This window comes from Engystomops pustulosus, chromosome 4, assembly GCF_040894005.1.
Source record: "Engystomops pustulosus chromosome 4, aEngPut4.maternal, whole genome shotgun sequence".
NCBI classification, from domain to species: domain Eukaryota; kingdom Metazoa; phylum Chordata; class Amphibia; order Anura; family Leptodactylidae; genus Engystomops; species Engystomops pustulosus.
The window spans coordinates 189,238,009-189,254,276 of record NC_092414.1 but is presented as its reverse complement, the minus strand read 5'-3'; positions in this window follow the sequence as shown (position 1 = coordinate 189,254,276).

Genomic DNA, 16,268 nt, shown 5'->3' with positions numbered 1-16,268 from the left:
CGCAGGCCTCCTCCCATCTTCTCTCCAGGGGATAAAGTGTGGCTGTCTTCAAAATATGTTCGCTTGAAGATTCCCAGCTACAAACTTGGTCCTCGCTATCTGGGTCCATTTGAGGTGCTGAAGCGCATTAACCCCGTGGCCTATAAGCTACGCCTTCCTCCCACCATGCGCATCCCGAACTCCTTCCATGTCTCTCTGCTCAAGCCGTTGTCCTGAACCGCTTCTCCCGGCAAGTTCCTCCCCCCACTCCAGTGACTGACTCCACCGACACCTATGAGGTAAAGGAGATCCTGGACATGAAAACGGTAAGGGGGAAGCGGTTCTTCTTGGTTGACTGGAAGGGGTTTGGGCCTGAGGAGAGATCTTGGGAGCCAGAGGACAATATACTGGACCGTGACCTCCTGCAAGGATTTCTCCAGCCCAGGAGGAGGGGGAGGCCGAAGGGGGGGGGGTACTGTCACGGGTGATCGCGTGCCTCCCTGCCCCCGCCAGCGCGCCGCCAGCGCTGCTTACCTTCCCCGGCTCCCGGCTCGCTCCCTTCCACCGTGCGCGCGCGGCCCCGAATGCTAGGGCGCGCGCGCGGTCACTTCTCAAAATTTAAAGGGCCAGTGCGCCATTAATTGGCGCTGGCCATTTTGGCAGAATCTATTTAAGCCTGCCTCTTCCTGCAAGCCCCTGCCGGATCTTCGTGCCTAGCGCCCTAGAGAAAGCTTTTCTGATGCCTTGTGCTCTTCTTGTGAATTCCCGTTGTGACCATGGTTCCGTTTCTGACATCGCTCCTTTGCCGCCTGCCCTGACCTGTTGCTACGTCCCTGACTCCGAACCTGTGCTGCCTGTCTTGACCTCCTGCCTGTCCCCGACTACGAGATTGCCTGCCGTTTCTGTACCTCAACCTCGGCTGCCACTGCGGACAAGTCACGCCTGTGGAACGACCTGGTGGTACCACGCCGCAGCTTGTCTAAACCGCTTTGCGGCGGGCTCTGGTGAAAACCGGGTACCACTTAGACTCCGGTCCCAGGTAGTGGCTTGTGCCATCGTCCGCAGTGGTTCAGAGGATCCACAACCTCACGGACCCTGACAGGAAATGTGCCAAGTTCTTTTGGTTTCATGTCTTCTGGCTTCTTCACCCGTTTTTCATGAACTTCTTGATTGACCCCTGCAACTTTGATATCTTCTCCTGTGCAAGAGAGGATGTTTGTGTTACCGAGGCTAATAATACCCCTATAAATATTTTTGAATGGCTGGGTGACAGGTCTGACTTTTGGAAGTTTACTATCCATCTCAAACTGTTTAGGAGGTCTATTACCTGCTGTTTGTAAGAATTTAATTTGCTTACCGAAATTTGCCACAATCAGGAAGTCATCTAGGTACGGGAATATAAGGATGCCCGTCTTCCTTAGAACTTTTACTGCCTCCAGCATGATCTTTGTGAGAATCCTGGGTGTTGACGAGATCCCGAAAGGAAGACATCTAAATTGTAGATAAACCTCTTCACCTCCAGGAGCTTTTACCCCAAACTGAAGAAACCTTCAAGAGTCCTGGGAAAATAATAGGCATTTCTTAGGTCGAGAGTACATTACCCATTTTTTCTGTATTAGAGGAGTCATGGTTTTTATGAACCTGGAATATCTTACCCATTTGTTTAGTTGTTTCAGGTTTTAATATTAACTGTAATGACCCATTGGGTTTCTTCTCTGGCAACAGTGGAGAGTACGTGGGACTACTACATCTGCTGAAACCAGAGGAAGGAAATTTTCCCATAGCCATTTGTTCAGTGTATCCGATGTTTGTATTAAGACCAGAAATCTTTGTGGTGGACAACTTAGAGAGTCTATTTGGTAACCGCTTCTGATGATATCCATTTGTTGTCTGTTATTTTGGACTATTATGGAGAGAAGTTTAACCCCTTAACGCTCTGCGCCGTAGCTCTACGGCGCAGAGGTATAAGGGATGTATGAAGAGGGCTCACGGGCTGAGTCCTCTTCATACAAAGGTGGGGGTTTTTGCAAAATGCATAAAACCCCCACCGCTAATAACCGCGGTCGGTGCTAGCACCGATCGCGGCTATTAACCCCCCCGTTGGCGCCGGCGGCATTTAAAAGACGGCGGCGCGCGGGCGCCGCCATCTTTTTTTCGATCGCCACGCCCCCGAACGTCATCGGGGGGCGGCGATCGGTTGCCATGGTAGCCTCGTGTCTTCTTTTGACACGAGGCTATCTGGCAGCTGCAGATTCGTTACAATGAGCCAGTGGCTCATTGTAATGAATGTGCTGCAAAAATGCCATATATTGCAATACAGAAGTATTGCAGTATATGGTAGCAGCGATCTGACTATCTAGGGTTAATGTACCCTAGATGGTCTAAAACAGGGGTAGGGAACCTATGGCTCGGGAGCCATATGTGGCTCTTTTGATGGCTGCATCTGGCTCTCAGACAAATCATTGATTAATAGCAACCGTCAGTGTGTACATCTAAGACACACAAGTTGCTTTTTTTTGCCGTCACTACCTATTTACTTGGGGCATGTTTTGGCGCTACCTATCTACTGGGGAAATATGTGCTGGCACTACCTATCTACTGGGGAACATGTGCTGTGGCTACCTATCTACTGGGGAAATATGTGCTGGCATTACCTACCTACTGGGAGGCATTTGCTGTGTCTACTGGGACCTGGGGGCATGTGATGGGGCTACCTGCCTGCTGGGAGGTATTTGCTGTGGCTACCTATCTACTGGGGGCATGTGCTATGACTACCTATCTACTGGGGGCATGTGCTTTGGCTACCTTTCTATTGGGGAGCATGTGCTGTGACTAACTATCTTCTGGGGGGTCATGTGTTATGGCTACCTATGTGCTGAGGGCATGTGCTTGGGCTACCTTTCTACAGGGGGCATGTGCTGGGGCTAACTATCTACTGGGGGAATGTGCTATGACTACCTATCTAATGGGGGCATGCGCTGTGGCTACCTATCTGCTGGAGGGGGCATGTGCTGTGGCTACCTATTTACTAGCAGGCATGTGATGGTGCTACCCATCTACTGGGGGGCATGTGCCGTGATTACCAATATACTGGGAGGCATGTGCTGTGGCTACCTATCTACTTGGGGGCATATGCTGGGGCTAGCTGTCTATTTGGGTGGATGTGCTGGGGCTACATATGTACTGGGGGGCATGTACTGGGGCTACCAATCTACGGGGGGGCAAGTGCTGTGGCTACCTATCTACTGGGGGCCATGTGCTGTGGCTACCTATCTTCTGGGGGACAAGTGCCGTGGCTACCTATCTACTGGGGGGCAAGTGCATATTGTATGGCTCCCCACAGAATTACATTTTTAAATATGTGGTGTTCATGGCTCTCTCAGCCAAAAAGGTTCCTGACCCCTGGTCTAAAAGATAGTGAAAAAAAAAAGAAAAAAAAAAGTTTAAAAAAGAAAAAAAATTAATAAAATATTAAAAGTTCAAATCACCCCCCTTTCCCTAGAACGGATATAAAACATAATAAACAGTAAAAATCACAAACATATTAGGTATCGCCGCGTCCCAAAATGCCCGATCTATCAAAATATAAAAACGGTTACGGGCGGCAGTGACCTCCGAGACGGGAAATGGCGCCCAAACGTCCGAAATGCGACTTTTACACCTTTTTACATAACATAAAAAATGAAATAAAAAGTGATCAAAATGTCGCACAGACCTCAAAATGGTAGCAATGAAAACGTCGGCTCATTTCGCAAAAAATTACCCCTCACACATCTCCGTGCGCCAAAGTATGAAAAAGTTATTAGCGTCAGAAGATGGCAAAAAATTTTTTTTCTTTTTTGTACACATTCGATTAATTTTTGAAAAAGTATTAAAACACAATAAAACCTATATAAATTTGGTATCACCGCGATCGCACCGAACCAAAGAATAAATTAGGCGTGTTATTTGGAGCGAAGAGTGAAAGTCGTAAAAACTGAGCCCACAAGAACGTGACGCACGTGCGTTTTTTTTTCAATTTTTCCACATTTGGAATTTTTTTTCAGCTTCGCGGTACACGGCATGTTAAAATAAATAACATTAAGGGAAAGTAAAATTTGTTACGCACAAAATAAGCCCTCACACAGGTCTGTACACGGAAAAATGAAAAAGTTATGGATTTTTGAAGTTGGAGAGCGAGAAATGAGCCGAAAAACCCTGCGTCCTTAAGGGGTTAATAATCTTCCCGCCACCCTATCGTTATTGTTTTTTATCTGTATTTAAGCGGTTGATGGTGCTGAAAAGGTTTTACCTTTACCTCCCTTGGGTAACTCCACCTGCCTTGATTGCCTTTCCCCTGATAGGAATCCTTCCGGGGAACCTTAAAAAATGCTTCTTGGGATTGGACCAAGTAACTGAGAACCCCTTTTTTAATCTGCTGTCCTTTCTCATATCCCGTCCAGTTCCTTCCCGAACACAAACTGCACCGAGAAGGGGATATTACAGAGCTTAGTCTTTGACCTGGTGTCAGCCTCCCCTCATTTCTTGAGCCACATGGCCCTTTTTTGCTGACATCCTGAGGTTTTCAGCAGGCGAATCTGGCAGAAGACCCATTATGGACCTTAAAAAAAAATGGATTCAAGGATGGTTTTTCTAGGGGTCTTCTATATAAGATGGTTTTACAGCTCCCCCAGCCAATAAAACATTGCTATGGCAACTGAGGTAGATGTAATATTCATTTTTAAATTATACATGGAAGATTCCCATGCCTTCTTTAATAAACAGTCCCATTTTCTGTCCATGGGATCTTTTACTTGCACTAAATTCTCAAATGGTAGGTTGATTTTTTTAACCACCTTGGCTATAGGAATGTTCATTTTAGGTGTATTGTCCCAAATTTTAGTTTCCTCACTATCAAAAATGAGTCTATTTTTAAACTCTTTGGGTAACTAGACAATATTCAGGATTTTTCCATTCCTCCGCAACTAGTTCCTTAAAGGGGTATTCCCATCTGGGCAATTACATTTAATTAAATTCATTTGCCTTATGTAAACATTTCTTCAATTGGATGTCAATAAAAATATGTTCCTGTGTGAAGATAATTTCTCATAAATATAGTCATGTTGTCCCATAGAAACCAGATAGCTTCCTCGGATACGACTACATCACACTCTGGCAGCGATGGCCAGACTTGCGCTATAGAGTCCTGCCGGACCACCAGGATTCAGCAATCATCACCACAGGACGGCTGTGCGACATGTAGTAACTCCCGAACATTTTATATACAAAAACCTTTTGTTTCTTTGTGCACTCACTCCAGCAGAGGTGGCCGTATCCGTGGAAGCTATCTCATTTCTAAGGGACAAGATGGCAACATTTATGAGAAATTATCTTCACACAGGAACATTTTTTTTAATAACATACAATTGAAGAAATGTTTACATATGGCAGATTAATGAAACTGAATGTGAGTGCCCAGACGAGAATACCCCTTTAACTCCTTAAGGGCGCAGCCAGTTTATAGCTTAAGGCTCAGCCACATTTTTTGGATTCTGACATGTGTCGATTTATATGGTTATAACTTTTGAACACTGTTACTTATCAAAGCGATTCTGAGATAGCTTTTTTCTCACATGTTGTACTTAATTTTAGTGGTAAATGTTAGCTGAAAAGTTTTGCGTTTATTTACAAAAAAATTTGCCATTTTCGAAACTCAAAATCATTCGTTTTCAGGCAGATAGATTTACCACCTAAATAAGTTGCTAAATAACATTTCCCCATACTTTACATTTTTATAATTTCATAATATCGTATCTTCGGAATTGACTATTTTGGGGACAAATACTGTTTTGAATGAAATTTTACATATTTAACATCAAAAAACCCCTATATAATCAACCCATTTTCACATCTGCTACCCTAAAAGTATCAGAAACAGCTTTTAGGAAGATTATTAACCCCATGAGATCTTCATAGCAATTACATCAAAATGGAGGTGAAATTTAGAATGGTCAAATTGTGTCGGTTATACATTCATTTAGCCCTAAAATTAACACATTTCCAAAAGATAAAAAAGAGAGAACCCATCTTACAATTTGTTAAGCAATTTCTTCCGAGTACAGAGACCCCCCCACATGTGGCCGTTACTTGTTTTATGGGCGCACAGCGAGGCGCAGAAGGGAAGGTGGGCCCTGCAGCTGCCAGGATTTTAGTTTCCTCATTGGCCCCTTTAGTAGGCTATAAAATTTTCGCTTTTTCGAAATAGGGGTTGGTATCCCCTATTGTTCACAGAATAGCCTAATAATCTTGTTATCTTTATTTTATGGGTCAGTACTAGAGATTAGCGAGCACTAAAATGCTCGGGTACTCGTTAATCGAGACGAACTTTTCCCGATGCTCGAGTGCTCGTTTCGAGTAACGAGCCCCATTGAAGTCAATGGGAGACTCGAGCATTTTTCAAGGGGACCAAGGCTCTGCACAGGGAAGCTTGGCCAAACACCTGGGAACCTCAGAAAAGGATGGAAACACCACGGAAATGGACAGGAAACAGCAGGGGCAGCATGCATGGATGCCTCTGAGGCTGCTTAATCGCACCATTATGCCAAAATTATGGGCAACAGCATGGCCATGACAGAGTGACCGAATGAGGCTAGATAGCATCTAAAACATCCAATAATTGACCCTGACACTATAGGGGACGGCATGCAGAGGCAGCGGCAGCGGCAGCAGCGGCAGGCTAGAGAGTGTCATGGCAACATACCCTAAATGGACTCAGGCTTCAAACCAATGGGTGGCAGAGAGGAACCAAAGGAGGTGAGCAAGAAGCGCTCAAATAATATCGGTACATGATAAAAGTTTGCCAGTATATTTTGTGGATTACACAGCAGGGTGGCGACAAAGTTAACATGGAAGCCATGAAAACAATCCAAAATTCTGCCTGACACAGCTCGTTTGATAAGGGGACCATGTATGGAGGCAGTGAACTAGTAGTAGATTAAAGGTGCTGCAGTTAAAACTATGTTAGTTGGATCTTGGCATGGAGCTGGCGCTCCGCTGCCAGGCGAGCTTTCGCCAATCCAAGCCCCTGTCTCTAGGCTACTCCCCAAACAGCACTTCTAAGAACCTTTTGTATAAGATCAAGTGTAGTAGCGTTCTTATAAGTTTGGGATATGGCGGTTGAGGGGAATGTAAACAGATGCGCAAGAAGCGCTGAAATAATATCCGTAAATGAAAAAAAATTGCCAGTATATTTTGTGGCTTACACAGCACGGTGGCGACAAAGTTAACAAGTTTGATGTGGAATGCCCTGTAATAGCTCTTGGGCGGTGTGCCTTTTATCACCTAGGCTCAGCAGTTTGAGCACCGCCTGCTGTCGCTTAGCGACGGCACTGCTGCTGTGCCTAGAGCTACCGACTGATGGCGCCATGCCCACGGATGGTAATTCGGAGGAGGAGGAGGTGGAGGAGGGGTGGGAGGAGGAGGAGGCATAGTAGGCCTGAAACACCTGGACCGAGGTAGGCCCCGCAATCCTCTGCGTCGGCAGTATATGACCAGCCCCAGGGTCAGACTCGGTCCCAGCCTGCACCAAGTTAAGTGTAGTAGCGTTCTTATAAGTTTGGAATATGGCGGGTGAGGGGAATGTAAACAGATGCGCAAGAAGCGCTGAAATAATATCCGTAAATGGTAAAAGTTTGCCAGTATATTTTGAGGATTACACAGCAGGGTGGCGACAAAGTTAACAAGTTTGTTGTGGAAGCCATGAAAACAACCCAAAATTCTGCCTGACACAGCACGTTTGATATGGCGGCCATGTATGGAGGCAGTGAACTAGTAGTAGATTAAAGGTGCTGCAGTTAAAACTATGTTAGTTGGTTCTTGGCATGGAGCTGGCGCTCCGCTGCCAGGCGAGCTTTCGCCAATCCAAGCCCCTGTCTCTAGGCTACTCCCCAAACAGCACTTCTAAGAACCTTTTGTATAAGATCAAGTGTAGTAGCGTTCTTATAAGTTTAGGATATGGCGGGTGAGGGGAATGTAAACAGATGCGCAAGAAGCGCTGAAATAATATCCGTAAATGGTAAAAGTTTGCCAGTGTATTTTGTGGATAACACAGCAGGGTGGCGACAAAGTTAACAACTTTGATGTGGAATCCATGAAAACAACCCAAATTTCGGCCTGACACACCTCGTTTGATAAAGGGACGATGTATGGAGGCAGCTATATGGACGACTTTTGGAGGTAGCAATGGAGACAACGTGTGGAGGCTGCTATGGAGACAATTCAATTTGGATAGTGCCTGTATGTGGCAGTCCAAAAAAGTTTTCAAACCAGAGGAGCAGGTAGGTGGCCCTCCAGAAAAATGGAATAGATTGAGTGCCTGTATGTGGCAGTCCAAAAAAGTTTTCAAACCAGAGGAGCAGGTAGGTGGCCCTCCAGAAAAATTGAATAGATTGAGTGCCTGTATGTGGCAGTCCAAAACAGTTTTCAAACCAGAGGAGCAGGTAGGTGGCCCTCCAGAAAAATTTAATAGATTGAGTGCCTGTATGTGGCAGTCCAAAAAAGTTTTCAAACCAGAGGAGCAGGTAGGTGGCCCTCCAGAAAAATGGAATAGATTGAGTGCCTGTATGTGGCAGTCCAAAAAAGTTTTCAAACCAGAGGAGCAGGTAGGTGGCCCTCCAGAAAAATTGAATAGATTGAGTGCCTGTATGTGGCAGTCCAAAAAAGTTTTCAAACCAGAGGAGCAGGTAGGTGGCCCTCCAGAAAAATTGAATAGATTGAGTGCCTGTATGTGGCAGTCCAAAAAAGTTTTCAAACCAGAGGAGCAGGTAGGTGGCCCTCCAGAAAAATTGAATAGATTGAGTGCCTGTATGTGGCACTCCCAAAAATTGTTTAAAACAAAGGACCGGGTCGGTGGCCCTCCATAAAAATTAAATGCATAAAGTACTATAGCTAGAGCCAGTGGGCCCTGTCAAAAAATAGCCAGTTTCCTCTGCTTTACTGTACAAAGAGGAGGAGAAGGAGGAAAATGAGGAGGAGGAGGAGTGGATAAATTATTCAGGTTGAGCTTCCTTCACCTGGTGGAGATTGGAAATTAGGAGAAATCCAGGCTTTATTCATCTTGATAAGCGTCAGCCTGTCAGCGCTGTCAGTCGACAGGCGTGTACGCTTATCGGTGATGATGCCACCAGCTGCACTGAAAACCCGCTCGGACAAGACGCTAGCGGCAGGGCAGGCAAGAACCTCCAAGGCGTACAGTGCCAGTTCGTGCCACATGTCCAGCTTTGAAACCCAGTAGTTGTAGGGAGCTGTGTGATCATTTAGGACGATGGTATGGTCAGCTACGTACTCCCTCACCATCTTTCTGTAAAGATCAGCCCTACTCTGCTGAGACTGGGGACAGGTGACAGTGTCTTGCTGGGGTGACATAAAGCTGGCAAAAGCCTTGTAAAGCGTACCCTTGCCAGTGCTGGACAAGCTGCCTGCTCGCCTACTCTCCCTCGCTACTTGTCCCGCAGAACTATGCACTCTGCCGCTAGCGCTGTCAGAAGGGAAATACTGTTTCAGCTTGTGCACCAGGGCCTGCTGGTATTCATGCATTCTCACACTCCTTTCCTCTCCAGGGATGAGAGTGGAAAGATTTTGCTTGTACCGTGGGTCCAGGAGAGTGAACACCCAGTAATCGGTGCTGGAATAAATTCTTTGAACGCGAGGGTCACGGGATAGGCAGCCTAGCATGAAATCTGCCATGTGCGCCAGAGTACCAACGCGTAAGAATTCACTCCCCTCACTGGCCTGACTGTCCATTTCCTCCTCCTCCAACTCCTCTTCTTCTGCCCATACACGCTCAACAGTGAAGGACTCAACAATGGTCCCCTCTTGTGTCTCGCCAACATTCTCCTCCTCTTCCTCCTCATCCTCCTCCACCTCCTCCGATATGCGCTGAGAAACAGACCTAAGGGTGCTTTGGCTATCAACAAGGGAATCTTCTTCCCCCGTCTCTTGTGAGGAGCGCAAAGCTTCCGACTTCATGCTGACCAGAGAGTTTTTCAACAGGCCAAGCAGCGGGATGGTGAGGCTGATGATGGCGGCATCGCCACTGACCATCTGTGTTGACTCCTCAAAGTTACTCAGCACCTGACAGATATCAGACATCCACGTCCACTCCTCATTGTAGACTTGAGGAAGCTGACTGACCTGACTACCAGTTCTGGTGGAAGTTGACATCTGGCAGTCTACAATCGCTCGGCGCTGCTGGTAAACGCTGGATAACATGGTCAGTGTTGAATTCCACCTCGTGGGCACGTCGCACAACAGTCGGTGAGCGGGCAGTTGGAGGCGGCGCTGCACTGCCCTGAGAGTGGCAGCATCTGTGCTGGACTTCCTGAAATGCGCACAGATGCGGCGCACCTTCGTGAGCAAATCAGACAGATTGAGGACAGTCTTGAGGAAACGCTGAACTATCAGATTTAACACATGGGCCAGGCATGGCACATGTGTCAGTCTGCCGAGTTGCAGAGCCGCCACCAGGTTACGGCCGTTGTCACACACAACCATGCCTGGCTTCAGTTTCAGCGGTGCCAGCCACAGATCAGTCTGCGCCGTGATGCCCTGTAATAGTTCTTGGGCGGTGTGCCTTTTATCGCCTAGGCTCAGCAGTTTGAGCACCGCCTGCTGTCGCTTAGCGACGGCACTGCTGCTGTGCCTAGAGCTACCGACTGATGGCGCCATGCCCACGGATGGTCGTTCGGAGGAGGAGGTGGAGGAGGGGTGGGAGGAGGAGGAGGCATAGTAGGCCTGAAACACCTGGACCGAGGTAGGCCCCGCAATCCTCGGCGTCGGCAGTATATGACCAGCCGCAGGGTCAGACTCGGTCCCAGCCTCCACCAAGTTAACCCAATGTGCCGTCAGCGATATATAGTGGCCCTGCCCGGCAGCACTCGTCCACGCGTCCGTGGTCAGGTGGACCTTGTCAGAAACGGCGTTGGTCAGGGCACGGATTATGTTGTCTGACACGTGCTGGTGCAGGGCTGGGACGGCACATCGGGAAAAGTAGTGGCGGCTGGGGACCGAATACCGAGGGGCGGCCGCCGCCATGAGGCTGCGAAAGGCCTCGGTCTCTACTAGCCCATAGGGCAGCATCTCCAGGCTTAGCAATCTGGAGATGTGCACATTAAGGGCTTGGGCGTGCGGGTGGGTTGCACTATATTTGCGTTTCCGCTCCAGCGTCTGGGGTATGGAGAGCTGAACGCTAGTGGATGCTGTGGAGGATCGTGGAGGCGACGATGGGGTTTTTGTGGCAGGGTCCTGGGCAGGGGGCTGACTATCAGCTGACACAGGGGAAGGAGCAGTGGTGTGCACGGCCAGAGGTGAACGCGCTTGTTGCCACTGAGTGGGGTGTTTAGCATTCATATGCCTGCGCATACTGGTGGTAGTTAAGCTATTAGTGGTGGAACCCCTGCTGATCCTGGTTTGGCAAATGTGGCACACCACAGTCCGTCGGTCATCCGGTGTTTCCTTAAAGAACCTCCAGACTTCTGAAAATCTAGCCCTCGCCGCAGGAGCCCTCGCCACGGGAGCTTCACTAGTTGACACATTTGGCGCTGATGCACCAGCTCTGGCCCTGCCTCTCCGTCTGGCCCCACCACTGCCTCTTCCAACCTGTTCTGGTCGAGGACTCTCCTTCGTCTCAGAAGCACTGTGTTCACCCGGCCTCTCAACCCAGCTTGGGTCTGTCACTTCATCATCCTCCGATCCCTCAGTCTGCTCCCCCCTCGGACTTCCTGCCCTGACAACAACTTCCCCACTGTCTGACAACCGTGTCTCCTCATCGTCGGACACCTCTTTACACACTTCTTCCAGTACGTCAACAAGGTCATCATCACCCACAGACTGCAACTGGTGGAAAACCTGGGCATCGGAAAATTGCTCATCAGCAACCGGACAAGTGGTTTGTGACTGTGGGAAGGGTCCAGAAAACAGTTCCTCAGAGTATGCCGGTTCAAATGGCAAATTTTGCTGGGAGGGGGCAGACTGGGGGGGAGGAGGCTGAGGTGCAGGAGCTGGAGGAGTGCCGATTTCGGTGACATGGGTGGACTGCGTGGAAGACTGACTGGTGGACAAATTGCTCGAAGCATTGTCGGCAATCCACGACATCACCTGTTCGCACTGTTCTGGCCTCAACAGTGCTCTACCACGAGTCCCAGTAACTTCAGACATGAACCTAGGGAGTGTAGCTCTGCGGCGTTCCCCTGCTCCCTCATAAGCAGGTGGTGTCTCACCCCGCCCAGGACCACGGCCTCTGACCCCTGCAGTAGTTGGACGCCCACGTCCCCGCCCTCGTCCTCTACCCCTAGCCCTCGGGTTAAACATATTGAAAATGAGAGTTATAACTTGTATTTTTCTTTTTACTTTTTTTGTTTTTTTTTTTTGTGTGTGTTTTTTAGTTTTTAAAACCAAACGATGCTATCCTATTGCTATGGCTATTTTCTAGCCAAGTATGAAAGCACACTGCTATGCCAGATGAGATGACACTGAGTTATTAAAAAAATAAACGTAAAATAAAAAAGGAAATGGCAGACTGTGCCTAATTGAAATCCAACCCCGGGCACTAATAAATTTTCCCACTTCGGTCTTTGCGATGGATATGTGCGTCACTAAGCGCAAAACACAGTGGTCGCAAGTCTCACTCCAAATTGCTCACAATTTGCTAGTAGATGCACTGCAGCAACTACAGCCACCAGCAGATCAACCAGAAATCAAATATATATAACGCTACTGTAGGCGTAAGTAAGCCGTTTGGATTCTCCTATGGCTATTTTCTAGCCAAGTATTAAAGCACACTACTATGCCAGATGAGATGACGCTGAGTTATGAAAAAAATAAACGTAAAATAAAAAAGGAAATGGCAGACTGTGCCTAATTGAAATCCAACCCCGGGCCCTAATAAATTTTCCCACTTCGGTCTTTGCGATGGATATGTGCGCCACTAAGCGCAAAACACAGTGGTCGCAAGTCTCACTCCAAATTGCTCACAATTTGCTAGTAGATGCACTGCAGCAACTACAGCCACCAGCAGATCAACCAGAAATCAAATATATATAACGCTACTGAAGCCGTAAGTAAGCCGTTTGGATTCTCCTATGGCTATTTTCTAGCCAAGTATGAAAGCACACTGCTATGCCAGATGAGATGACACTGAGTTATGAAAAAAATAAACGTAAAATAAAAAAGGAAATGGCAGACTGTGCCTAATTGAAATCCAACCCCGGGCACTAATAAATTTTCCCACTTCGGTCTTTGCGATGGATATGTGCGTCACTAAGCGCAAAACACAGTGGTCGCAAGTCTCACTCCAAATTGCTCACAATTTGCTAGTAGATGCACTGCAGCAACTACAGCCACCAGCAGATCAACCAGAAATCAAATATATATAACGCTACTGTAGGCGTAAGTAAGCCGTTTGGATTCTCCTATGGCTATTTTCTAGCCAAGTATTAAAGCACACTACTATGCCAGATGAGATGACGCTGAGTTATGAAAAAAATAAACGTAAAATAAAAAAGGAAATGGCAGACTGTGCCTAATTGAAATCCAACCCCGGGCCCTAATAAATTTTCCCACTTCGGTCTTTGCGATGGATATGTGCGTCACTAAGCGCAAAACACAGTGGTCGCAAGTCTCACTCCAAATTGCTCACAATTTGCTAGTAGATGCACTGCAGCAACTACAGCCACCAGCAGATCAACCAGAAATCAAATATATATAACGCTACTGAAGCCGTAAGTAAGCCGTTTGGATTCTCCTATGGCTATTTTCTAGCCAAGTATTAAAGCACACTACTATGCCAGATGAGATGACGCTGAGTTATAAAAAAAAATAAACGTAAAATAAAAAAGGAAATGGCAGACTGTGCCTAATTGAAATCCAACCCCGGGCCCTAATAAATTTTCCCACTTCGGTCTTTGCGATGGATATGTGCGTCACTAAGCGCAAAACACAGTGGTCGCAAGTCTCACTCCAAATTGCTCACAATTTGCTAGTAGATGCACTGCAGCAACTACAGCCACCAGCAGATCAACCAGAAATCAAATATATATAACGCTACTGTAGGCGTAAGTAAGCCGTTTGGATTCTCCTATGGCTATTTTCTAGCCAAGTATTAAAGCACACTACTATGGCAGATGAGATGACGCTGAGTTATGAAAAAAATAAACGTAAAATAAAAAAGGAAATGGCAGACTGTGCCTAATTGAAATCCAACCCCGGGCCCTAATAAATTTTCCCACTTCGGTCTTTGCGATGGATATGTGCGTCACTAAGCGCAAAACACAGTGGTCGCAAGTCACACTCCAAATTGCTCACAATTTGCTAGTAGATGCACTGCAGCAACTACAGCCACCAGCAGATCAACCAGAAATCAAATATATATAACGCTACTGTAGGCGTAAGTAAGCCGTTTGGATTCTCCTATGGCTATTTTCTAGCCAAGTATTAAAGCACACTACTATGCCAGATGAGATGACGCTGAGTTATGAAAAAAATAAACGTAAAATAAAAAAGGAAATGGCAGACTGTGCCTAATTGAAATCCAACCCCGGGCCCTAATAAATTTTCCCACTTCGGTCTTTGCGATGGATATGTGCGTCACTAAGCCCAAAACACAGTGGTCGCAAGTCTCACTCCAAATTGCTCACAATTTGCTAGTAGATGCACTGCAGCAACTACAGCCACCAGCAGATCAACCAGAAATCAAATATATATAACGCTACTGTAGGCGTAAGTAAGCCGTTTGGATTCTCCTATGGCTATTTTCTAGCCAAGTATTAAAGCACACTACTATGCCAGATGAGATGACGCTGAGTTATGAAAAAAATAAACGTAAAATAAAAAAGGAAATGGCAGACTGTGCCTAATTGAAATCCAACCCCGGGCCCTAATAAATTTTCCCACTTCGGTCTTTGCGATGGATATGTGCGTCACTAAGCGCAAAACACAGTGGTCGCAAGTCTCACTCCAAATTGCTCACAATTTGCTAGTAGATGCACTGCAGCAACTACAGCCACCAGCAGATCAACCAGAAATCAAATATATATAACGCTACTGTAGGCGTAAGTAAGCCGTTTGGATTCTCCTATGGCTATTTTCTAGCCAAGTATTAAAGCACACTACTATGCCAGATGAGATGACGCTGAGTTATGAAAAAAATAAACGTAAAATAAAAAGAAACTGGCAGACTGTGCCTAATTGAAATCAAACCCCTAATAAATTTTCCCACTTTGGTGTTTGAGGTGGATATGTGTGTCACTAAGAGCTAAACACAACGGTAGCAAGTCCCCCTGCTAATTCCTCACAATATGGTACTAGCTGCACTACTAGTGCCAGCAAGCCCAGCCACAAGCAAATAAAAAAAAAAAGTATAAAGTTATTGTAGCCCTAAGAAGGGCTGTTGGGTTGTTGTAGAATCACTCCTGCCTAACAGTAAGCTAATAGAACACCCTAACGCTTTCCCTGACCAGCAGCAGCTCTCTCCCTAGCGGCATCCAGACAGAGAATGATCCGAGCAGCGGCTAGTCTATCCCAGGGTCACCTGATCTGGCCAGCCAACCACTGCTATCGACGTGTAAGGATACCACGTCATGCTGGGTGGAATGCAAAGTCTCCTGGCTTGTGATTGGCTCTGTTTCTGGCCGCCAAAAAGCAAAACGGCGGGAGCTGCCATTTTCTCGAGCGGGCGAAATACTCGTCCGAGCAACGAGCAGTTACGAGTACGCTAATGCTCGATCGAGCATCAAGCTCGGACGAGTATGTTCGCTCATCTCTAGTCAGTACGATTACGGGGATACCATACTTTAATATTTTTTCTTACGTTTTACCTTGAAATTCAATAGGTAAAAATAATTTTGGGAGGGTTTTTGACGTTTTTTTTAACAGCGTTCATCATGCTGGTTCAATAATTATTTACTTTTATTCTACGGGTTGTTACGCATGTGGTGATACTACTATGTTTTTAGAGTTATATGTCTCTTTATATGTTTTGGGGCTTATGGGCATTTTTATTGAAAAACTTTTTTTTTACTATTTCCACCTTGGGACATGAACAAGCAATCATCTGATTGCTTGTTCATGATAATATCCTGTAATACTGATGTATTTCAGGGTATTAGCAGTGTCAGCCTATGCACATGTATAGGCTGAAACTGTGCCTTTAAGAGACGTCATCTTTCAGGCACTGCCAGCAAGAAGCTCTGGGGTCCTGATTGGACCCCAGGGCTGTAATAGCAACGATCGGCGCCCCGGAAGACGGCGCAGGGTGC